Source organism: Pleurodeles waltl, unplaced genomic scaffold, assembly GCF_031143425.1.
Source record: "Pleurodeles waltl isolate 20211129_DDA unplaced genomic scaffold, aPleWal1.hap1.20221129 scaffold_54, whole genome shotgun sequence".
Classification (NCBI taxonomy): domain Eukaryota; kingdom Metazoa; phylum Chordata; class Amphibia; order Caudata; family Salamandridae; genus Pleurodeles; species Pleurodeles waltl.
In genome coordinates this window covers 2,345,580-2,371,781 of record NW_027150248.1, presented here as the reverse complement: position 1 = coordinate 2,371,781, position 26,202 = coordinate 2,345,580, and the positions used below count along the sequence as shown (strand labels likewise).

Genomic DNA, 26,202 nt, shown 5'->3' with positions numbered 1-26,202 from the left:
ATGTACAGACATAGGGCATAATGGCATGAGCAGGCAGCCACTGCAACTTAATGCAGGCATGGACACTGAGACACATAAACACAATAACATGGACAGATGGACACTGAGACACACAGACACAGTAACAGGTGCTATGTACAGACACGAGGCATAAAGATATGAGCAGGCAGACACTGCAACTTAATGCAGACACGGACAGACAGACACGAAGACACACAGGCACAGTAACAGGCGCCTATGTACAGACAGAGGGTATAATGGCATGAGCAGGCAGACACGGACAGACGGAGACACGCAGACACGGTAACCTGGGGAGACGGACATGGAGACACGCAGACACAGTAACACGGACAGACGGACACTGAGACACGCAGACACAGTAACACAGACACTGAGACACACAGACACAGTAACAGGTGGTTATGTACAGACACAGAGCATAATGGCATGAGCAGGCAGCCACTGCAACTTAATGCAGACACGGACAGACGGACACTGAGACACACAGACACAGTAAGAGGTGATAAGCACAGGCATGAGGCATAAAGACATGAGCAGGCAGCCATTACAACTTAATGCAGACACGGACAGACGGACACTGAGACACACAGACACAGTAACAGACACTATTATCTACAGAAACAGGGCATAATGGCATGAGCAGGCAGCCACTGCAACTTAATGCAGACACGGACAGACGGACACTGGGACACACAGACACAGTAACAGGTGCATAAAAAGATGAGCAGGCTGCCACTACAACTTAATGCAGACATTGACAGACGGACAATGGGACACACAGACACCGTTACAAGCTCTATGTACAGACATAGAGCATAAAGACATGAGCAGGCAGCCACTACAACTTAATGCAGACACGGACAGACGGACTCTGAGACACAGACACAGTAACAGGCGCATAAAGACATGAGTAGGCTGCCACTACAACTTAATGCAGACACGGACAGACGGACACTGAGACACAAAGACACAGTAACAGGCGCATAAAGACATGAGCAGGCTGCAACTACAACTTAATGCAGACACAGACAGACGGACACTGAGACACACAGACACAGTAACATACACTATGTACAGACACACGGCATAATAGCACGAGCAGGCAGCCACTGCAACTTAATGCAGACACGGACAGACGGACACTGAGACACCCAGACACATTAAGAGGTGCATAAAAACATGAGCAGGCTGCCACGACAACTTAATGCAGACACGGACAGACGGACACTGAGACACACAGACACAGTAACAGGCGCATAAAGACATGAGCAGGCTGCAACTACAACTTAATGCAGACACAGACAGACCGACACTGAGACACACAGACACAGTAACAGGCGCATAAAGACATGAGTAGGCTGCCACTACAACTTAATGCAGACACGGACAGATGGACACTGAGACACATTAAGACTGACAGACGGACACTGAGACACACAGACACAGTAACATATGCATAAACACCTGAGCAGGCTGCCACTACAACTTAATGCAGATTTAGAGCATAAAAGCAGGGACCAGGGCACGCACACCAAAATCAATATGTGGGGCATAAAGGGATGGGTGAACTTGCACTGACAATTACAAACACGGGGCAGAAAGACAGAAACTTAAACTTAGAGTAACATAGACCGAAAAAGGGTGAAAGGCTTAAAAAATTAATGTGACCTTGTGTAATGTAACTTGTGCTCATGTCAAGGGCACCAATGCTTGTGGGTCGAGGTCACGCTACATGAAACCGCAAAAATAAATCTCTACCTTCCACAGCTATCAGTACCTTTCTACCTCTCTTAAACAGCATACATTGCTTCTGGCTGTGTACCACTTATGGCAGGATTTGCACTGTAATGCCATGGTGCAATATGAGAGATAGCAGCCCTGCCCGTACAACATATCAGGAGTTAGACTAATGCTATGATACAGCCCTGCCAAGTACCAAGCATCAGGAGTTAGACTAACGCTATGATACAGCCCTGCCCAGTACAACACATCAGGAGTTAGACTAACGCTATGATACAGCCCTGCTCAGTACAACACATCAGGAGTTAGACTAACGCTATGATACAACCCTGCCCAGTACAACACATCAGGAGATAGACTAACGCTATGAGACAGCCTTTCCAAGCACCACGCATCAGGAGTTAGACTAACGCTATGATACAGTCCTGCCCAGTACAACACATCAGGAGTTAGACTAACGCTATGATACAGCCCTGCCAAGTACCACGCATCAGGAGTTAGACTAACGCTATGATACAGCCCTGCCAAGTACCACGCATCAGGAGTTAGACTAACGCTATGATACAGTCCTGCCCAGTACAACACATCAGGAGTTAGACTAACGCTATGAGACAGCCTTGCCAAGTACCGCGCATCAGGAGTTAGACTAACGCTATGATACAGCCCTGCCCAGTACAACACATCAGGAGTTAGACTAAAGCTATGATCCCTGCCAAGTACCACGCATCAGGAGTTAGACTAAGGCAATAAGATAGCCCTGCCAAATTCACGTGATCGGGGGGGGCAGGTTTACTCTATGATCCATTTCCCTAAAGGAACATGATATCCACTATGCTGGCTGCGCTGGAAAGTGTTAAGTAATTCTGTGTCACAGCAGCTCTGTAAAAAATGCCTGGCAGCACAGAGACAACCGGGCATGCTGGAGTCATTGTGTGCAAACAAATGCAGCGCCTCGTGATCTCACAAAATCAGAGGAGCTCCAATTATGCGTGACTAATGCACCTTAGTGCGGTGATGCGCACACCTGCACTAAAATGCGTGAGTCTAACTCCTGATGCGTGGTACCTGCAGGGCAGGGCAGGAATGCGTCTCAGGTCACGATTAAAACCCCTCTCTTTCAGTTTCAGGGTCCCTCTCTCAGGCCGAGGGAGCGGGGAGACCCCGAACCCAGAGGGATCAACAAACTGAAGAGAACTCACCTCAGGCAGGAGTCCGGGAGAACCATCAGCACTGGAGGCAAAGAGCAGGAGGGAGCGGCCGGAAGTGATGTCAGCATCCGCTGCTGGTGCTGTCTCTGCCGCCGCTCACCCGGAAGAGGAAACCCCGCTTCCTCTCACTAAGGGGAGTTTCTGGTCACAGTTTCTGAGTTCTGAAGAGACGACGCTTGTTCTGCGCTCAGATATAAAAGCAGCTCCACTTGAACAGATCTTTGTAAGAAGAGAGAAAAGGATGTCTAGTAAACGTCAATGTTTGTCTCCAACACAAGGTCCCGTCCTGCTACTAACAGGGACAGAAGTTTCTTCTTCCAGGTCACTGGTGGCAGAGACAGCACAAGCACCGGATGCTGACATCACTTCAGGCCTCTCCCTCTGTGTCCAGCCTGCTGCAGAGGAGGAAGGACCCCCTGTCTGTCTGTGCAGTTATCTTCATCTTCAGACCCTCACAGACCCTTTCGCCCCCTCAGACCCCAAATCTGCACCTGCCCCCCAGCCCCAGGAGGAGGAGAGAGCCTGGAAATGTCTGCACAGGTTTCTGCTCAGGTAGGAGATTGTCAGCACCTTCTGCGGTGTTTGTAGAAATAGACTGAATAATCCTGGAGGAAATCTCTGCCAGGAGCCGGGCTGAGCTGGGCTCTTCTATCCGGGGACCTCTGGGGGGCTTTCCTTCCGGCCCTGGGGGTGTTTGTGGTCATCATTTGTGTTAAAGAGGGGATCTGTGCAGTGCACTGCATCTTACTGCACTGAGGAATCTGTGCACACTGCACTGCATCTTACTACACTGTAAGGAATCTGTGCACTGCACTGCATCTTGCTGCTCTATGAGAAATCTGTACACTGCATCGTATTGCACTGTGAGGAATCTGTGCACTGCATTTTACTGCACTGAGGGGTTGTGCACTGCATCTTACTGCACTGTGACCAATCTGTGCACTTCACTGCATCTTACTGCACTGTGAGGAACCTGTGCACTGCATCTTACTGCACTATGAAGAATCTCTGGATGGTGCCAGGCTGAGCAGGGCTCTTATATCCGGGGACCTCTGTGGGGCTTTCCTTCCGGCCCTGGGGGTGTATGTGGTCACCATATGTGTTAAAGAGGGGATCTGTGCACTGCACTGTAGCTTACTGCACTGTGAGAAATCTGTGCACACTGCACTGCATCTTACTGCACTGTGAGAAATCTCTGTCAGGAGCCAGGCTGAGCTGGACTCTTCTATCCGTGGACCTCTGGGGGACTTTCCTTCCGGCCCTGGGGGTGTTTGTGGTCATCATTTGTGTTAAAGAGGGGATCTGTGCACCTTACTGCACCTTACTGCACTGTGAGGAATCTCTGCCAGGAGCCGGGCTGAGCTAGGCCTATTCTATCCAGGGACCTCTGTGGGGCTTTCCTTCCGGGGGTGTTTGTGGGCATCATTTGTGTTAAAGAGGGGATCTGTGCACTGCACTGCATCTTACTGCACTGAGGGGTCTGTGCACTGCACTGAATCTTACTGCACTGAGGCATCTGTGCACACTGCACTGCAATTTACTGCACTGTGAGAAATCTGTGCACTGCATCTTACTGCATTATGCGGAGTCTGTGCACTGTATTGGATCTTACTGAACTCTGAGGGATATGTACACTGCACTGTATCTTACTGCACTGTAAGAATTCTGTGCACTGCATCTTACTGTACTGTGAGGATTCTGCTCTGCATCTTACTGCACTATGAGGAATCTGTGCACTGTGTCCTACTGCACTGTAAGGAATCTGTGCACTGTACTGCTTCTTACTGCACTATGAGGGATCTGTGCACTGCACTGCATCTTACTGCAATATGAGGAATCTGTGAACTGCACCTTACTGCACTGTGAGGAATCTGTGCAGTGCATCTTACTGCACTGTGAGGGATCTGTGCACTTCACTGCATCTTACTTCATTGAGAGGAATCTGTCACACTGCACTGCACCTTACTGCAAATCTGTGCACACTACACTGCATCTTAGTGCACTGTGAGGAATCTGTGCATGTACTGCATCTTACTGCACTGAGAGGGATCTGAGCACTGCACTGCATCCTACTGCACTATGAGGAGCCTGTGCACTGCACTGCATCCTACTGCATTGTACTGGGCTATGAGAAATCTGTATACACTAAACTGCTTTTTATTATACTGCGAAAACTCTGTGTCTGCTGCACTGATTTTGACTGCACTGTGTGAAATGTGTGCATCTTGCACTGCGCCGTACTGCACTATAAGAAATCTGCGTAACATGCACTACTTTTTACTGCACTATAGATAATCTGGCCAACCTGCCCTGCATCTTACTACACTATGAGAAATCTTTATGATGATCATTGTATGCTTTCTTTCCCTTATAGGGCAGCACAGTAATTAATGCCTTCTTCATAGATGGAGGCATTGCCCTATATCTACAAAGGATTTATAAAGGCGAGTTAAAATTGGGGCTGCAACCAGCCAGTGAGAAAGCGAGGCCTGTAGATCCCAAGTTATAAGGCCTGTTATTAAGCAACACAATAGAACTTCCTGTTATAGTGACCGAGGTCGGAATCAGACTTCTGGCAAATTCCAAAATGGAGGGCCACGACTTGACTCATTCTCCAATAAATGGGATACCACTACAAATATACAGTAGGATGCAATGGTAGAACAGCTACGGCTTGCTAAACATTCACCCCCATTTATACCCCTCTGTGGAAACACAGAGTTCAGCTTGAGGCTGGACAGACAGGTGTTCGGGCAGTGGGGAGAGGCGAGGTGCATTAAATTAGGCGATATGTTCCATTGTGCTGAAATAAAATCCTCTGAAAGTAAATGGAGCAGACTCACATCACCGACAACTTGAGCTTTGCTCTCATTGTCTATTTGATGTCACTCAGAACTACTCAGTGAAAAACAGCCCCGTAGTTTACTATTAGCCATCTATAATTCTATATATGCGGTATTGCAGACACTACTTGTCACAGAAATTTCTTTTAGGAAGAGGTAGATGAGTAAATGTTGGCAATCTTTGGGCCATGGAGTGATGTTGGATTGGTACGGCCAGCACACTCTTCTTTTCTTCAAATATTTTATTCCATGCTTCCCGGCAGAAGGATGTAGCAAATAGTATTGCAACTCCTCTGACTTAGAGGAAGACAAACATTAATGGAGGAACCTTTTGGACCTAAATCAGTCCTTTTCTAGGAGGTGTGGCTCTTGTATGAGACATGTTGCAGACTGATTCATGTTGCAGTGACAAGAATGCAAATCATTTGACTTGGGCATTCAGGCCTGTGCATTTGGACTGATAATGTTCAGTGTGCCATTTCCCTGTGGCATGTTTATGCATTAAGGTTTGTGTGTTTTGTTGTCTGTGTGACACCTTGACATTGTGAGCATGGATCCATCACACATCTAGATTGTATGGGTAGGAGACCTATGGAATTGAGTGCCCCGGTTTTACTCATTCCCACCTGAACCATTCTAGGATTCTTTTAGTTTTTGATCACTACTCACATTGGTAGCCTTGAAAGTCAGTTTCACCACCCGTGGACTATTTGGCTGAGGTGCTGGGCTGGGTCGTTTGGACCCTGCTCTTATGGGCAGGATAGGGGGAAGGAAGAGGTCAAGTTAGGCAGGGAAAAGCTTCTTAGGGACATTGAGGCGGGTTGAGGGAGAAGGGATGGGAGTGGAAGCTGAGGGGGTGGTTGTTGGAGGAGTACGTCTGCTGGACTTGGGTGCAGGTGCATGGGCAGTGTGCTGATGTGAGGTGGATGGCTGTTGGGGGTCTGAGTGCCTACGTTTGTGTCCTTTAGGATGGGGGGGCAGACAGGGTGCAAGAGGACACAGGGGATGCATGGATTGATGTGGAGTTGTCTGCTAGTGAGGTGCATGTGCTGCTTGGTGTGGTGATGCTGGTGGTGCCATGCAGCAAGCAGTGCATGCAGGTGTGAGTGCATGCAGGTGTGAGTGTGGACGTGATTGTGAGGGAGGTGGAGGAGGAGGAGGAGACAGAGGAGGCAGTGGATGTGGATGTGAACTGTCTGTTGTTTGTGTGAGTGCTTGTGGACTGAAGTATGGTGCCTGTGTTTGACTGTGCCACTCTTGTGTGATGCCTTGTGTGCATGCTCGTCTGTATGTGTGCATGAGATGGGTTGGGGTTGAGGAGACTGGGACTGGGAAGTGGTAGTTGGAGGGGGGGCGGTAGGGATAGGGACAATGGCTGCCATCAGAGAGGAGGCCAGAGCCTGAATTGATCTTCCTTGGGCCGCCAATCCACTGTGGATGCCCTCCAGGAATTCATTGCATTGCTGCATCTGGGAGGCCAGCCACTGGATGGCATTCACAATGGTTAAGTGCCCTACAGAGATGGATCTCAAGAGGTCAATAACCTCCTCATTCAGGGCAGCAGAGCTCACTGGGGAAGGACCTAAGGTGCCTGGGGCGAAGTTGATGCCCACCCTCCTGGGTGAGCGGGCACGGGCAACTCTCTGAGGGGCTACTGGGAGGGCAGTGCTAGTACGGGGTTCTGGCTGTACCTGCAGTTGGGGTGGTCACAGAGGTGTCCGCCACCACCAGGGAACTTCCATCAGAGGAGGAATCAGAGTCTGTGTTGTCACCTCCTGTCTCCGCCATGGTGCTCCCCTCGCCCTCCGTCCCACTGTTTCCCTCGGCATCAGTGGACTCTGCCTCCTGCATCCCGTGGGATGCAGCTCCCTCTGTCACTGGTGCCCCTGCTCCTCCGCCAGATGATGCTAATGCACACATGAACAGGATGACAGAAGGAGAAAGGGGGAGAGAAAGGGAGCACTGGGTCAATTACAGCACCAACACCACAATTGGCATTCACAGTACCATCACACACAGCGATCAGGATTGAGCACTATGCATTGCACTGGCATTCAATTGGCTAGATGCCACAGCAAGATGAGGGCCAACCACCGCCAACTGCACCCCTCCTGGGACCCACGAAGCCCTGACTCACATGGAATGCAACTGAGCTAGGTTACCTGAATTTGCTAGACACCCATTACCCTTTGAGCAGGATGACGCTGCAATGTCTGACCTGGCATTAAGGGGCACCCACTAACTCATACCCACCAACCGGATCCCATGCCACCTACCAATTATTGTAGTAACGCCCACTGTACTCACCCCCTTGTGGCTGCTGTGATGCCCTCAAGCACCCATCCAGCTATGGGTAGGCCCCCACCAGTATTTGGGCCATCAGGGGGGTCAGGTTCCGACGGGCACCCCTTCCTTGTTGGGAGGCCATCCCCAGCTAGGCCTCCATGGTCTTCCATGCCCAGCGTCTCAGGTCCTCCCTTTGTTTCCTGCAGTGGGTGCTCCGTCTGCTGTAGACCCCCAGGGTCTGCACTTCCTTGGCGATGGCATGCCACAATCCCTTCTTTTGCTGGGCGATGACTGTAGGAGGCTGGACTGGCTTGTAGTGAATACCAAGGGGTACTTGCACCTTGCACCAGGCCCAGTTATCCCTTATTAGTGTATAGGGTGTCTAGCAGCTTAGGCTGATAGATAATGGTAGCTTAGCAGAGCAGCTTAGGCTGAACTAGGAGACGTGTGAAGCTACTACAGTACCACAAGTGTCACTTGCACAATATCATAAGAAAACACAATACACAGTTATACTAAAAATAAAGGTACTTTATTTTTATGACAATATGCCAAAGTATCTTAGAGTGTACCCTCAGTGAGAGGATAGGAAATATACACAAGATATATATACACAATAGCAAAAATATGCAGTATAGTCTTAGAAAACAGTGCAAACAATGTATAGTTACAATAGGATGCAATGGGGACACATAGGGATAGGGGCAACACAAACCATATACTCCAAAAGTGGAATGCGAACCACGAATGGACCCCAAACCTATGTGACCTTGTAGAGGGTCGCTGGGACTATTAGAAAATAGTGAGAGTTAGAAAATTAGCCCTCCCCAAGACCCTGAAAAGTGAGTGCAAAGTGCACCAAAGTTCCCCAAGAGACAAAGAAGTCGTGATAGAGGAATAATGCAGGAAAGACACAAACCAACAATGCAACAACTGTGGATTTCCAATCTAGGGTACCTGTGGAACAAGGGGACCAAGTCCAAAAGTCACAAGCAAGTCGGAGATGGGCATATGCCCAGGAAATGCCAGCTGTGGGTGCAAGGAAGCTTCTACTGGACAGAAGAAGCTGAGGTTTCTGCAGGAATGAAAAGGGCTAGAGACTTCCCCTTTGGTGGACGGATCCCTCTCGCCGTGGAGAGTCGTGCAGAAGTGTTTTCCCGCCGAAAGAACGCCAACAAGCCTTGCTAGCTGCAAATTGTGCGGTTAGCTTTTTTGGACGCTGCTGTGGCCCTGGAGGGACCAGGAGGTCGCAAATTGGACCAGGAGAGAGAGGGGACGTCGAGCAAGACAAGGAGCCCTCTCAGCAGCAGGTAGCACCCGGAGAAGTGCCAGAAACAGGCACTACGAGGATGCGTGAAACGGTGTTTACCCGAAGTCGCACAAAGAAGTCCCACGTCGCCGGAGAACAACTTAGGAGGTCGTGCAATGCAGGTTAGAGTGCCGTGGACCCAGGCTCGACTGTGCACAAAGGATTTCCACCGAAAGTGCACGGAGGCCGGAGTAGCTGCAAAAGTCGCGGTTCCCAGCAATGCAGCCCAGCGAGGTGAGGCAAGGACTTACCTCCACCAAACTTGGACTGAAGAGTCACTGGACTGTGGGAGTCACTTGGACAGAGTTGCTGGATTCGAGGGACCTCGCTCGTCGTGCTGAGAGGAGACCCAAGGGACCGGTAATGCAGCTTTTTGGTGCCTGCGGTTGCAGGGGGAAGATTCAGTCGACCCACAGGAGATTTCTTCGGAGCTTCTGGTGCAGAGAGGAGGCAGACTACCCCCACAGCATGCACAAACAGGAAAACAGTCGAGAAGGCGGCAGGATCAGCGTTCCAGAGTTGCAGTAGTCGTCTTTGCTACTTTGTTGCAGTGTTGCAGGCTTCCAGCGCGGTCAGCAGTCGATTCCTTGGCAGAAGGTGAAGAGAGAGATGCAGAGGAACTCGGATGAGCTCTTGCATTCGTTATCTAAAGTTTCCCCAGAGACAGAGACCCTAAATAGCCAGAAAAGAGGGTTTGGCTACCTAGGAGAGAGGATAGGCTAGCAACATCTGAAGGAGCCTATCACAAGGAGTCTCTGACGTCACCTGGTGGCACTGGCCACTCAGAGCAGTCCAGTGTGCCAGCAGCACCTCTGTTTCCAAGATGGCAGAGGTCTGGAGCACACTGGAGGAGCTCTGGACACCTCCCAGGGGAGGTGCAGGTCAGGGGAGTGGTCACTCCCCTTTCCTTTGTCCAGTTTCGTGCCAGAGCAGGGGCTAAGGGGTCCCTGAACCGGTGTAGACTGGCTTATGCAGAATTGGGCACATCTGTGCCCAAGAAAGCATTTCCAGAGGCTGGGGGAGGCTACTCCTCCCCTGCCTTCACACCATTTTCCAAAGGGAGAGGGTGTAACACCCTCTCTCAGAGGAAGTCCTTTGTTCTGCCATCCTGGGACAAGCCTGGCTTGACCCCAGGGGGGCAGAAACCTGTCTGAGGGGTTGGCAGCAGCAGCAGCTGCAGTGAAACCCCAGGAAAGGCAGTTTGGCAGTACCAGGGTCTGTGCTACAGACCACTGGGATCATGGAATTGTGCCAACAATGCCAGGATGGCATAGAGGGGGCAATTCCATGATCTTAGACATGTTACATGGCCATATTCGGAGTTACCATTGTGAAGCTACATATAGGTAGTGACCTATATGTAATGCACGCGTGTAATGGTGTCCCCTGTAGGAAAGTACCATCTTGCCTGGCATGTTACCCCCATTTTTCACTGTATATATGTTGTTTTAGTTGTATGTGTCACTGGGACCCTGGTAACCCAGGGCCCCAGTGCTCATAAGTGTGCCTGAATGTGTTACCTGTGTAGTGACTAACTGTCTCACTGAGGCTCTGCTAATCAGAACCTCAGTGGTTATGCTCTCTCATTTCTTTCCAAATTGTCACTAACAGGCTAGTGACCATTTTTACCAATTTACATTGGCTTACTGGAACACCCTTATAATTCCCTAGTATATGGTACTGAGGTACCCAGGGTATTGGGGTTCCAGGAGATCCCTATGGGCTGCAGCATTTCTTTTGCCACCCATAGGGAGCTCTGACAATTCTTACACAGGCCTGCCACTGCAGCCTGAGTGAAATAACGTCCACGTTATTTCACAGCCATTTTACACTGCACTTAAGTAACTTATAAGTCACCTATATGTCTAACCTTCACCTGGTGAAGGTTGGGTGCAAAGTTACTTAGTGTGTGGGCACCCTGGCACTAGCCAAGGTGCCCCCACATTGTTCAGAGCCAATTCCCTGAACTTTGTGAGTGCGGGGACACCATTACACGCGTGCACTACATATAGGTCACTACCTATATGTAGCTTCACAATGGTAACTCCGAATATGGCCATGTAACATGTCTATGATCATGGAATTGCCCCCTCTATGCCATCCTGGCATAGTTGGCACAATCCCATGATCCCAGTGGTCTGTAGCACAGACCCGGGTACTGCCAAACTGCCCTTCCTGGGGTTTCACTGCAGCTGCTGCTGCTGCCAACCCCTCAGACAGGCATCTGCCCTCCTGGGGTCCAGCCAGGCCTGGCCCAGGATGGCAGAACAAAGAACTTCCTCTGAGAGAGGGTGTGACACCCTCTCCCTTTGGAAAATGGTGTGAAGGCAGGGGAGGAGTAGCCTCCCCCAGCCTCTGGAAATGCTTTGTTGGGCACAGAGGTGCCCAATTCTGCATAAGCCAGTCTACACCGGTTCAGGGACCCCTTAGCCCCTGCTCTGGCGCGAAACTGGACAAAGGAAAGGGGAGTGACCACTCCCCTGACCTGCACCTCCCCTGGGAGGTGTCCAGAGCTCCTCCAGTGTGCTCCAGACCTCTGTCATCTTGGAAACAGAGGTGCTGCTGGCACACTGGACTGCTCTGAGTGGCCAGTGCCACCAGGTGACGTCAGAGACTCCTTGTGATAGGCTCCTTCAGGTGTTGCTAGCCTATCCTCTCTCCTAGGTAGCCAAACCCTCTTTTCTGGCTATTTAGGGTCTCTGTCTCTGGGGAAACTTTAGATAACGAATGCAAGAGCTCATCCGAGTTCCTCTGCATCTCCCTCTTCACCTTCTGATAAGGAATCGACTGCTGACCGCGCTGGAAGCCTGCAAACCTGCAACATAGTAGCAAAGACGACTACTGCAACTCTGTAACGCTGATCCTGCCGCCTTCTCGACTGTTTTCCTGCTTGTGCATGCTGTGGGGGTAGCCTGCCTCCTCTCTGCACCAGAAGCTCCGAAGAAATCTCCCGTGGGTCGACGGAATCTTCCCCCTGCAACCGCAGGCACCAAAAAGCTGCATTACCGGTCCCTTGGGTCTCCTCTCAGCACGACGAGCGAGGTCCCTCGAATCCAGCGACTCTGTCCAAGTGACCCCCACAGTCCAGTGACTCTTCAGTCCAAGTTTGGTGGAGGTAAGTCCTTGCCTCACCTCGCTGGGCTGCATTGCTGGGAACCGCGACTTTGCAGCTACTCCGGCCCCTGTGCACTTCCGGCGGAAATCCTTTGTGCACAGCCAAGCCTGGGTCCACGGCACTCTAACCTGCATTGCACGACTTTCTAAGTTGGTCTCCGGCGACGTGGGACTCCTTTGTGCAACTTCGGCGAGCACCGTTTCACGCATCCTCGTAGTGCCTGTTTCTGGCACTTCTTCGGGTGCTACCTGCTTCAGTGAGGGCTCTTTGTCGTGCTCGACGTCCCCTCTCTCTTCAGGTTCAATTTGCGACCTCCTGGTCCCTCCTGGGCCCCAGCAGCGTCCAAAAACGCCAAACGCACGATTTGCGACTAGCAAGGCTTGTTGGCGTCCTTTCAGCGGGAAAACACTTCTTCACGACTCTCCAAGGCGAGAGGGATCCGTCCACCAAAGGGGAAGTCTCTAGCCCTTTTCGTTCCTGCAGAAACCTCAGCTTCTTCTGTCCAGTCGAAGCTTCTTTGCACCCGCAGCTGGCATTTCCTGGGCATCTGCCCATCTCCGACTTGCTTGTGACTTTTGGACTTGGTCCCCTTGTTCCACAGGTACCCTAGATTGGAAATCCACAGTTGTTGCATTGCTGGTTTGTGTCTTTCCTGCATTATTCCTCTAACACGACTATTTTGTCCTTAGGGGAACTTTAGTGCACTTTGCACTCACTTTTCAGGGTCTTGGGGAGGGTTATTTTTCTAACTCTCACTATTTTCTAATAGTCCCAGCGACCCTCTACAAGGTCACATAGGTTTGGGGTCCATTCGTGGTTCGCATTCCACTTTTGGAGTATATGGTTTGTGTTGCCCCTATCCCTATGTTTCCCCATTGCATCCTATTGTAGCTATACATTGTTTGCACTGTTTTCTAAGACTATACTGCATATTTTTGCTATTGTGTATATATATCTTGTGTATATTTCCTATCCTCTCACTGAGGGTACACTCTAAGATACTTTGGCATATTGTCATAAAAATAAAGTACCTTTATTTTTAGTATAACTGTGTATTGTGTTTTCTTATGATATTGTGCATATGACACTAAGTGGTACTGTAGTAGCTTCACACGTCTCCTAGTTCAGCCTAAGCTGCTCTGCTAAGCTACCATTATCTATCAGCCTAAGCTGCTAGACACCCTATACACTAATAAGGGATAACTGGGCCTGGTGCAAGGTGCAAGTACCCCTTGGTACTCACTACAAGCCAGTCCAGCCTCCTACATCCCCGCACTCACAAAGTTCAGGGAATTGGCTCTGAACAATGTGGGGGCACCTTGGCTAGTGCCAGGGTGCCCTCACACTAAGTAACTTTGCACCTAACCTTTACCAGGTAAAGGTTAGACATATAGGTGACTTATAAGTTACTTAAGTGCAGTGTAAAATGGCTGTGAAATAACGTGGACGTTATTTCACTCAGGCTGCAGTGGCAGGCCTGTGTAAGAATTGTCAGAGCTCCCTATGGGTGGCAAAAGAAATGCTGCAGCCCATAGGGATCTCCTGGAACCCCAATACCCTGGGTACCTCAGTACCATATACTAGGGAATTATAAGGGTGTTCCAGTAAGCCAATGTAAATTGGTAAAATTGGTCACTAGCCTGTTAGTGACAATTTAGAAAGAAATGAGAGAGCATAACCACTGAGGTTCTGATTAGAAGAGCCTCAGTGAGACAGTTAGTCACTACACAGGTAACACATTCAGGCACACTTATGAGCACTGGGGCCCTGGTGAACAGGGTCCCAGTGACACATACAACTAAAACAACATATATACAGTGAAAAATGGGGGTAACATGCCAGGCAAGATGGTACTTTCCTACAATGACCTGCAGAGGTAATACAGACAGGAGAACACCATTACTCATACAATCCAGCCTGTCACACATATGGCCCACAAATCCCATTTCCAGCTCCATTGGCACACACATCGACCGGCGCCCAACTAGGACATTACCAACAGACCCCCCCCCCCCCAAATGACACGATGCCTGCACACACATCTCCATGCAACCTTCCCACATGCATGGTGCCCAAGGTATACTCACCTGTTGGTCTGGAGGCCCATACAGCTGTTCATTCTGGGGTAGGACCCTATCCACCAAGCGCTCCAACTTCATCGAAGTGAAGGCTGGGGCCCTTTCCCCAGTCATACGAGCCATGGTGGGTTCCAGACACAGGTCACAGCAGCACACGCAGTGTAGGTGTTGTCCTGTGGAGAGTGAGGAATCAAGTGAGTATTCAGATAGAAAATGGCGGTCACGTCCGCACGGTGTACACCGTCACTTCTGATCCCCATTGGTCACTGTACTCCATAGAGCTCCAAATTAGCCAATGAGGAATTGCACAGCGGTGCAGAATCGCCTTCCGCCACGACGCCCAATGTTACTTGCACCTGTCCCTACATACAGGACAGGCGGTTGACATTTCATGTTGGTGGACAACATTCAGAACTTCCATAACTGCGTCATTGCTGAAAATTGCACATTCCCACTGTCCCATCACATTAATGCTGTATGTACACTAAGGTGGTGGTTCCATTGTTCAAATTGTGACAGCCTACTCAATCTTGTGTCCCTTAGATACCTACCACAGCGGATGAATAGGAGGAGGAAACAAACCCCTGTGTACAGACCCCTTGTGGACTTAGCTACACTGGAGGACAGGCACATAATACTCACCTATAGACTGAACAGGGCCACAGTCACAGAGCTGTGTTGCCAATTGGAGCCTGACCTGATATCAGCTATCCGTCACCCCACTGGGATCCCCCCTCTTGTGCATGTTCTGTAAGTGCTCTATTTCCTGGCCACTGTTTTTTTCCAAGTGACAGTGGGCTTGGCAGCAGGAATGTCACAGCCAATGTTCTCAGTCTTGCTGGCAAGGCTATTGTCTGCCTTGGTGAAGCACATGTGCAGCTACATTGCTTTCCCCCAGGTGGAAGGTTTGGCCACGGTGAAGGCTGGATTCTATGCAATGGGACATATATCCATTATTATTGGAGCGACTGACGGTACACATATTGCGTTTGTTCCCCCCCCCCCCACGAGAATGAACAGGTGTTAAGGAATCGGAAGAGTTTCCACTCACTGAATGTCTGAATGTGCAAATGGTGTGCCTGGCGGACCAGCACATCTCCCATGTCACTGCCAAGTATCCTGGGTCGATGCATGACGCCTTTGTTCTGAGGAATAACAGCATCCCAAATGTGATGGCACAGGGTGTGGCTAATAGGTGAGCCAGAGTCCCCACCCACTGTATGTCAGTGTATGTCTTCAGGTGTTATCCCCATAGCATTGTGTAAGGCTAATGTTTGTCCCTCAATACTTGCAGGTGACCCTGGCCACCTAAGCCTATCATGGCTCCTGACCGTTATAATGATGCACATGGGCGAACCAGGAGAATAATCGAAAGGACCTATGGCCTCCTGAAGGCCAGATTCAGATGCCTCCATCTGAAGGTGGATCCCTGTGCTACTCACCCGAGAAGGTCTGCCAGATAGTAGTGGCATACTGCATGTTGCACAACCTTGCCCTCAGACAACATGTGCCTTTTCTGCAGGAGGAGGAGACTGGAGATGCCCATGTGGCAGCAGTGGACCCTGAGGACGGTGAGGCTGAGGAGGCAGAGGATGAGGACAACAGAACATCAGTTATACGTCAATACTTCCAATGACACACAGGTGAGACGGTGGAACTGACCATTACTCTGACGATTGATTTTATCTGTGTGGCTGTAGCATGAAGGCATTCACTTAATTTGCATCTCAACTTACTGTCACCTATGGCTTGTAATTGTATAGATGTTGGTGATATGACAACAGTGTCCTGATGTGATTACTACAGACAGCTACAGTTCATTATTAGTATGCTATCACAGTGTTCAGACCATTTGCACTAGATGTGACTGTTCCCATAAATGCGCTTTTTCAACACATAAAACATTGTCACTCAAGTTGTGTTCAGGGGGGTTTATTGTAGTGCAAATAATTGAGGAGAAGGTGCAATGGAATGGGGTGATGGTAGAGGAAAGTCCAGGGTAATGTTCCAGTCTGTTTGTAGCACAGGTCCAGTGTCCAAGGCGCCATAGGAAGGGGAGCAAAGGCAGTTGAAAGTGGACAAGATGACAGGATGGGACACAAGGGGACAATCAGGAGAGTCTCATTTCCTGACAGTGGTCTTGGTCTTGGCAAGTGTCTCTGGCTTCTGTCTGGGCCACAGGGAATGTTTCTGGGGTGGTTCACCTTCTGCAGGGGAGGGGTGCTGGTGGCCTGTGGGTCCTGTGGCAGAACCTCCGACCCCACTAGCTGCAGCGGAAGTGGAGGGCTGGTCAATATACTGGCTAGTGGTAGGGGCCCGCTGCTGCGCTGTCGATTCCCTCATGATATTGGCCATGTCTGCCAGCACCCCTGCTATGGAGATCATGGTGGTGTTGAGGGCCTGCAAGTCCTCCGTGATCTCCTGATGGTGTTCCTCCTGCAGCCACTTGTTCTCTTGCATGTTGATAAGGAGCTGGTCCATCATGTCCTGGGATTGTTGGTAGGCCCCCAGGATCTTGGTGAGTGCCTCCTGGAGAGTTGGTTCCCTGGGCCTCTACTCCCCTGGCACACAGTGGTCCTTCCACTGTCCCTGTTGCCCTGTGCCTCTGTCCCCTGAACGCTGTGCCCACTGCCACTGAACCTAGGTCCCTGATTGTCTTGGGGGCGACATGTGGACTGGGGTCCCTGTACAGGTGGGCACACTGCTGATTGACGTGTTCTGGGGACAAAGGTGTGGCGACACTGGGTGGGTGATGTGGTATTGGATACTGGTGGGGGAGGCTCTGTGGTTGACTGGGAGTGGGCTGGGGTGACCGACTGACCAGTGGTCCCTGATGGGCCAGGTAGTTCATCCAGATCCAGAAGTCCAGAGTTACTGTTAACACGTGGGGCATCTTCTTTTGGGGGACTGGTTAGTCATGGCACCTCCTTTCCGCTGAGATTGGCTGGGGCACCTCTTGGGATGTAAGTGATGTATTATGCTTCATGTCTGTGACATATTTTACATCCCTAGCTTCCCCTCTATCGTTGCTATTGCCCTGCCACCTTTGTATGTCTATGGTGATGTATTGTGGCATTGTTAGTTCCCTTATGCTGTGCATGCTTTTGTGATGGGTGTACATGCAGGGCTGGGAGGGCTGTCCCTGCAATGGTATAGCATGCAGAGCTTGGCATTGGGGTTAGTCAGATGTGTAGGTACAGTGTGTGGGATGGAGTGGAGTTATGGGAGTGAGAATGAGGGGTTGAGATGGCATGCAGGTATGGGGGGTGATAAGTAGTAAATATTGACTTACCAGTGTCCAGGTCTCCAGCTACTCCAGTGAGTGCCTCAGGATGAAAGGTTTGCCAAGACTTGCTCCTCCCATGCTGTGAGCTGTGGGGGAGGAGGTGAGGGTCCACCACCAGTCTTCTGGATGGCGAGCTGGTGCCTTGCTGCCACGGAACGTACCTTCACCAGTAGGTCGTTCCACCTCTTCCTGATGTCGTCCCATGTTCTTGGATGCTGTCCCACGACGTTCACCCTGTCCACGATCCTCCGCTATAGCTCCATCTTCCTGGCAATGAATATTTGCTGTACCTGTGCTCCAAACAGCTGTGGCTCTGCCCTGAATATTTCCTCCACCATGACCCGCAGCTCCTCATTTGTAAAACGGGGGTGCCTTAGTGGGGACATGTGTGTTGGGTGGTGTATGTGTAGTGAATCCTAGTTTATTTTAATGGGATAACAGGAGTTAGCTTAGCCGTAGGCTTGTAAACTTGTGCCCCCGTCACCCAGTGACTTTTAACCTACTTAGCTTGCTCTGTCTTAGTCCATTTAATTATTTATTTCCGTTAAGATGGCGGCCTTGTTTATAGTTAGGCCACTTGTTATCAGTGTCACTGCGCTAAGGCGTCAAGATCAAGCACGAAAGACAAACATACAGTAGGCATTCACACTTAGGGATTTTCCCTCTACATACTTTCGAGGGATTGTTGATATTAATTGCCGCCCCAAGCATGCCTGTTACCTATTGTTATGAATAACACTTATGTCAGGGGACCTTGTAGATCTGTATAAATACAACACACTTTTAGACAGATAATCAGAGGGATTCCGACCAGAGGGCATCGCCACCATCGCTGATACCGATGCTGCAGTCATCTTGACGCTGACCCAGTCTTCGTGTCCCTGCGGAGTCTGAGATAGAGACCTCATTCCAAGGTAATGAGGGTTGGGGGCTCCTCTCATGGACACGGCTTTGACAGATTAGGTTTAACGAACCCAGCTCTTCTTTTAGGTAGGAGGTTAGACCTATTCTCCTTAGGGTAATAGGGCTTATTCCATCTTATACATATACATATATTTCTCTCATATATTGCACAATGGTGGTGGTCTTTATAACAATGACTCTCTTCTTCACAATAATATTGCTTGGTATATTCATTATCCTAATCATTGCAGTTCATGCAACTTATCGCAAATTGCAGTTATGTTGAATAAAAACTATTATAACTTCACTGCATCCGTGTTATTGCCTTTGTTTGTATGAGACATAATAAATCTGTGAGAAAAGGGTAATTTCCGTTTAACCACGACAACCCTGAGAGATCTAGTTTTGAGTCCATGCGTAAGCGACTGCTACAAATCACCTTTTACTATTGTGTTTCTGGTGAGGTACTGCTAGTAAGCCGGTAAGGTTTGGACAACAGTTACAACTAGTTGTAGGAAGAAACTTAGTCACCTACAAACGAAAGTACTGTCATCCTGAGACCAGCAGTCTTGCTCAGAGCAAGAGTCCAAACTACGACATGGCGCCACCAACAATGGTGTTTAGGCACTAATTTACGGATACCCTGACTATCACTGTCTCACAGACAACAGGTACCCTCAGTACCATTATACGGAGACGTCCGTGGTCTTTGGGAGAATCCTCCTCAGCCAAACAGGTAACACCTACTTAAGCTGTAGGTTGTTTGAGCTCGAACTCACAAAAGGAAAAACTTCCCCTATTTTTTGGTGTTCTGTTTCTCTAAACAACTATGGCTAATACCATAGACATTCCTGCAAATGCTAGACATGCACTTACATAACATTTATTAGCGCATGGCCTTACAGAAGAGGCCAGGGAATTTACTCTGATTATAGAAGCGACTGAAGCCTACCAAACAGAAATTTTTTACTGTTGGGTTGCCTTTCCTGAGGCTGACCAACGAACGCACACATTTCACACATATGACATTGCTGACGTACCCGTAAGATACGAAGCATACCAGTATCATGAAATATCGCTCACGTATCAAGAGCATCAGAACTGGTTTGAAGGCGCCCTACCACATGTACTACGACGGGTGAGGCTAGGTCCTTTAAGTAATGAAGGGCCTACATGGCCCATGTTTGCCACATATACACCTCACCCAGGCATACAGACTATGCCGATTGTAGATTTGAGAATATTATATAATGAATTAGTGGCATTATATAGACGATTGGTTCAGTTCGTAATGCGAACATTGAACACTACACCAGCGCGTCCAGCACCGCCAGTAGCTGGTGGATATCAATTGGCTACTGGGATTAATCCACAAACGGTGCACACATGGGGAAGATGTCATTTTGCCTTCTTTCTCCGATCTTGTTCCGGGGGCAGACAAAAAAGCCTATGCTGCTGAATGGGCTTTAGCGCAGGCACCTGCATTATACCGTAATCATGTAGGTTGGGACAAGGAATCTCCTTGTCATGTTATTCCCGTTCGGTCTACACCGCACCCGCTGCCACAATACCCTGTTAAACATGAAGCAAAAGCTCCAGTGACGGAGATACTGTCACAACTTAAATACCAGGGAGTAATTTAGCCCTGTACATTGGCAATGAATAATCCGCTATTTTCCGTTGCGAAACCAGATCATTCATATAGAATAGTGGTTGATTATAGACACTTGAATAGTCATACACGCACATATGCTATACAAAATTCACACAGCACAGCGCTGATTAATAATATAGTGCATAAAAAATACAAAACTACATTGGATATATCTAATGGATTTTTCTGCCAGAATTTAGCACATGAAAGTAGAGACCTAAGTGCATTTTCCTTTGGCTCTTAGAAACGCTTTTGTCGTTTACCCCAAGTCTATAAAAACAGCCCAGGACTGTTCTCGGCCCGTGTAACATCAATCTTGCACAAGGTTGATTCCGATGCATTATCCTATGTGGATGATATCTATCTCACTGACGACACCCTTGACATTCATCTTGCAAGGGTCGATCGGATAATTTTGGGATTTGCAGCCTTCGGCTATAAATTTAATTTTAAGAAAAGCAAGATAGCATTTCTTAGTGTATTGTTACTAGGATATGAGCTATCAAACGAGGGAAAGAACCTGGCCCGCACTTCCTAGAAAAGTGTGCTCAGCTACAGCCTCCAAACACGCTTAAGAAATTACAGTCATTACTGGGTTTCTTTAATTTTGGCAGAACATACATTCCAGATTATGCTGAACGCATCAAACCGCTTTATGACTTAATTCAGCCCAATTTTTCTAGCAGGCGATGGACAATTGAACACACACACATCCTTAGGGACATACAACAGGACATGCTGGAAGCTAGACACTTGTTCACACGTGATAATAAAACAAATTTGGTCATCAGAATAATAGCTGGTGCCCTTGGATTTACCTATGTCACCTTTAATGAGGGTGACACGGTGCCGATAGCATACAAATCACATTTGTACTCCAATGCGGAGAAACGTTTTGCTTCTACTGAAAAAATTCTGACAGCAGTTCAGATGGCCGTCATAAAGGAGAGGCCACTTGCCCAGGGGAAGCGCATTATTGTTGTCTCCCCGGTACCGGCCTTAGAGGCTGTCACTAAAACGAGCGTTCCAAATGCTAAGGCATTACATCCACGCTGGATTCAATGGGCAACGTCTCTGACCGCCACTGATGTTGATTATGTGTTTGACCCAAGACTTCAGACGCAAGAATTTCTCCAGTATGAACAGGAGTACCCCGCTCCTCTACATATATTGCCAATAGACAGTTGTGATACCATCATTTATACTGACGGATCGGCACAACCGGCTGTGGGTACTAAACATCAATACTCGGCAGCTTGCGCGGCCGTGTGCGGGGTAATGGAAGACGGAGTTTTCCATCCTCATAATACCTACACTCAGACCTTAGGGGACTGCACAGCCCAGTTGGCCGAGCTTAAGGCTCTTCTTCTAGCGCTCGAACATGGCTGTGGGTATGAGGGTAATGGGGTTGGGTCTGTGAATTGAGGTGTGTGAGGGATGTATGGGTGTATGTGTTGTCCAATAATTTGTAGTTGTAAAAGGTTGTGGGTAATGTGTGTGTGTGTTTTATAGTGCTGTGGGTGGGTGGGTGTGGTGTGCGTATTGGTGTCCGGTGTGTGTTTTTGGTATTGGCGAGTGTTGTGTAGTTTAGTATTTGGGTATCCATTCTGAGCGTGCCGGTGTGTACCGCCAATGGTTTACCGCCATTGAATGTCCACCATGGTGACTCTGGGATCATGATGTGGTGGGTGTTGTTTTGTTGGCGTAACGGTATGGGTGTTGGTACGGACACTTTAACACTGACCTTTGGGTTAGTGGATTTGTGTATGTGGCAGTATTCTGTTACATTGGTGTGTGTGTATCATAATTTGGCGAACGGATGTTGTTCTGCTTTCCTGCCCTTATCTCATAACCGAGCTTACAGAACCTCTCTGGAATGCACTTCTGAGTTTAAAGAAGACATTTATTGTTATTAATTCTCCACCACAAGGTTCTTGAGAGACGAAATTAATAGATTGGAAGCACACGTTCAAAAGTCGTTACAGCAATGAAAGCAAAATATATCAAAGTACTTCTCAGTTGCAATGTACACAGCAAATAGATGTGATTATATTATAGCATAACTTCAAAGCAAAGCATAAAAGTCAAAATTCATCACAGTGTGGGCTAGGCTGTAGAGCCTATATTAAGCTTCATCTTTCTGGGGTCTGCAAGTTGATGACTCCGGTCAACTGCGAGAAAGAGATTTTCTACCCAAACGGGAGACAGGCAACTGACGTCTCCGTTCCTGTCTGAAGTCAAGCAGATTCAATCTACCTCTGCTGTAGCCCAGAGTCATACTTAAAAGCAAACTCAGTGTGAGAACCGGAGAAACCTGGAGAGTGGGCAATTCTCCCAAGCTCCTCGTTTTCAGACTGGATTGCGAGGTAAACACAAAATCTACGTGCTCTTATCAACTAAGATCTGGTGTGAAGAAAACAGCTTGGTCCATCTTGTGGAAAAACACAGCTTGGAAAAACACAGCTCATCTGCAATGTCTAACCCCACGTTAAAGCCAATAGGCAGCTAACCTAAATATCAAATGTAATGTCTAATGTCATGTCAAAGCCAATAGGCAGCTAAACTGAATACAGAATGTAATGGCTAATGCCATGTCAAAGCCAATAGGCAGCTAAACTGAACAAAACATATAGGCCCTCATTCCGACATTGGCGGGCGGCGGGCACCGCCCGCCAAGCGGAAACCGCCATTTGGCTGCTCCGCGGTCAAAAGACCGCGGAGGCCATTATGGCTTTCCCGCTGGGCCGGCGGGCGCCCGCCAAAGGAGCGCCCGCCGGCCCAGCGGGAAAGGCCCTGCAACAATGAAGCCGGCTCCGAATGGAGCCGGCGGAGTTGCAGGGGTGCGACGGATGCAGTTGCACCCACCTCGATTTTCACTGTCTGCAATGCAGACAGTGAAAATCTTTATGGGGCCCCCAGGGGCTCCACGACACCCGTTCCCGCCATCCTGTTCCTGGCGGTAAAAACCGCCAGGAACAGGATGGCGGGAAGGGGGTCGGAATCAGCGCCGCCATAGAGATTCAGCCCAAGCAGGGGAAATCCGGCGGGAAACCGCCGGATTGCCTTTTCTGACCGCAGCTTTAACGCTGCAGTCAGAATGGGCATTGAAGCACCGCCAGCCTGTTGGCGGTGCTTCCGTGGGCCCCGGCCCTGGCGGTCTTGGACCGCCAGGGTCGGAATGACCCCCATAATGTGCTACTGGTGAACATTGAGCAACTAATATGCGCAATGGTGAAACACAAAGTCATTGGTCAAACACAATTAATAGTATCACAGATGTCCGCCTCCTCAGCAGTACATTGGCAGCTGTCACCATGGCGGTTAGCGGAATTTACCGCCAATTTCACGATGAGGGCCTCAATGTCCAAAGGAAGTGCTTTAATCTTGCAGTAAAACAAACTATTACACAACACAATGAGATTGTAATTCACTTGAATCTAATAGTGAAGCACTGCACCCCCCTCTTTAGCTAAGTTCCTCTTCCTACATGAATTTTGTGTCTCTGCATGTTCTCAGCAGTATATGAAGAAGATCAGGATGAGGCACAGGTGCAAATAACTGGAAAGAGTCTCACTCAGTGGAAAAGCCTAATTCAATGTCCTTTACAGCCCTTGGTTAACAGGTATTAAGCTGTGTGGAGGTTTTGCCCAGGGGAATAAGTCTCCTCATGTAGGTTAAGCCCCATGTTTTTCTGCCCTTTGTTCTGTTGCAATTCAGGCTGTATGGCAGGTGTGTCTGTGGCGGCAGGGTGACGACCTCATGTTATCTAACAGGTGTGGCCTTAAAACATATACACACACCACCATTTATAAACACCTAAAGATGGGGCATAAAACAAGAGAGATTTACTTTACTGTGGACCTCTTAACTATGTGACATGTGCCCCCACACCCCCCCACACACACAACACCCCCACCCGCCTCCCCTGTCAGACCACCACTTACCTGTGTGCAGGGGGTCCTCCGGAAAGAGATGGGACGGGGCACTGCTGCCACCAGCAGTGTCCCCCAGTAGAACACCGCCAGGCAGTATTATTTCTCATAATACAGCTGCCGGTGGTCTACTGGCGTCGACACTCTTTTGGCAGCCATCGCCGCTGCAGTAGGTGGTGTTTACCACCAGTATCATAATGAGGGCCTATATTCTTTAGAGGCTGAGCCCTTGGAGATGCTGGGTTTCTTTTGCCCTTATCTTCCCTTCTTCATTTTCTCTTTTCCAGCTTCTTTCCTTTCAACCATTGTGAGAAAGTAGCCTCTTTCTAGCCTTGTTACCCCCCACTTTTGGCCTGTTTGCGAGTGTATGTCAGGGTGTTTTCACTGTCTCACTGAGATCCTGCCAGCCAGGGCCCAGTGCTCATAGTGAAAACCCTATGTTTTCAGTATGATTGTTATGTGTCACTGGGACCCTGCTAGCCAGGACCCCAGTGCTCATAAGTTTGTGACCTATATGTATGTGTTCCCTGTGTGATGCCTAACTGTCTCACTGAGGCTCTGCTATCCAGAACCTCAGTGGTTATGCTCTCTCATTCCTTTCCAAATTGTCACTAACAGGCTAGTGACCAATTTCACCAATTCACATTGGCATACTGGAACACCCTTATAATTCCCTAGTATATGGTACTGAGGTACCCAGGGTAGTGGGGTTCCAGGAGATCCCTATGGGCTGCAGCATTTCTTTTGCCACCCATAGGGAGCTCTGACAATTCTTACACAGGCCTGCCACTGCAGCCTGAGTGAAATAATGCACACATTATTTCACAGCCATTTTCACTGCACTTAAGTAACTTATAAGTCACCTATATGTCTAACCTTTACTTAGTAAAGGTTGGGTGCTAAGTTACTTAGTGTGAGGGCACCGTGGCACTAGCCAAGGTGCTCCCACATCGTTCAGGGCAAATTCCCCGGACTTTGTGAGTGCGGGGACACCATTACACGCGTGCACTACACATAGCTCACTACCTATGTGTAGCTTCACAATGGTAACTCCGAATATGGCCATGTAACATGTCTAAGATCATGGAATTGCCCCCTCTATGCCATCCTGGCATTGTTGGCACAATCCCATGATCCCACGGGTCTGTAGCACAGACCCGGGTTCTGCCAAACTGCCTTTTCAGGGGTTTCACTGCAGCTGCTGCTGCTGCCAACCCCTCAGACAGGTTTCTGCCCTCCTGGGGTCCAGCCAGGCTTGGCCCAGGAAGGCAGAACAAAGGACTTCCACAGAGAGAGGGTGTTACACCCTCTCCCTTTGGAAAAAGGTGTTAAGGCAGGGGAGGAGTAGTCTCCCCCAGCCTCTGGAAATGCTTTCATGGGCACAGATGGTGCCCATTTCTGCATAAGCCAGTCTACACCAGTTCAGGGACCCCTCAGCCCTGCTCTGGCGTGAAAACTGGACAAAGGAAAGGGGAGTGACCACTCCCCTGACCTGCACCTCCCCTGGTGCCCAGAGCTCCTCCAGTGTGCTCCAGACCTCTGCCATCTTGGAAACAGAGGTGCTGCTGGCACACTGGACTGCTCTGAGTGGCCAGGGCCAGCAGGTGACGTCAGAGACTCCTTCTGATAGGCTCCTTCAGGTGTTGCTAGCCTATCCTCTCTCCTAAGTAGCCAAACCCTCTTTTCTGGCTATTTAGGGTCTCTGCTTTGGGGAATTCCTTAGATAACGAATGTAAGAGCTCATCGGAGTTCCTCTGCATCTCTCTTCACCTTCTGCCAAGGAATCGACTGCTGACCGCGCTGGAAGCCTGCAACACTGCAACAAAG

At 49.3% G+C, this 26,202-nt stretch overlaps 2 protein-coding genes across 3 annotated transcripts in view; one reads left to right on the top strand and one right to left on the bottom strand.

The window, feature by feature from the left end:
- LOC138278701 (zinc finger protein 850-like) overlaps positions 1 to 3,069 on the bottom strand; it is a 35,317-nt gene extending 32,248 nt beyond the window's left edge. Inside the window, exon 1 of the mRNA XM_069219274.1 lies at positions 2,961 to 3,069. The gene's annotated coding sequence lies outside the window, so the exon portion shown is untranslated. The remainder of the gene's footprint in view (positions 1 to 2,960) is intronic.
- Positions 3,070 to 3,159: 90 nt separating this feature from the next.
- LOC138278705 (zinc finger protein 664-like) overlaps positions 3,160 to 26,202 on the top strand; it is a 33,908-nt gene continuing 10,865 nt past the window's right edge. Inside the window, exons 1-2 of one of the 2 annotated variants that reach the window (XM_069219280.1) lie at positions 3,160 to 3,521; positions 16,123 to 16,243. The gene's annotated coding sequence lies outside the window, so the exon portion shown is untranslated. The remainder of the gene's footprint in view (positions 3,522 to 16,122; positions 16,244 to 26,202) is intronic. The other variant, XM_069219279.1, reaches the window with a different exon arrangement.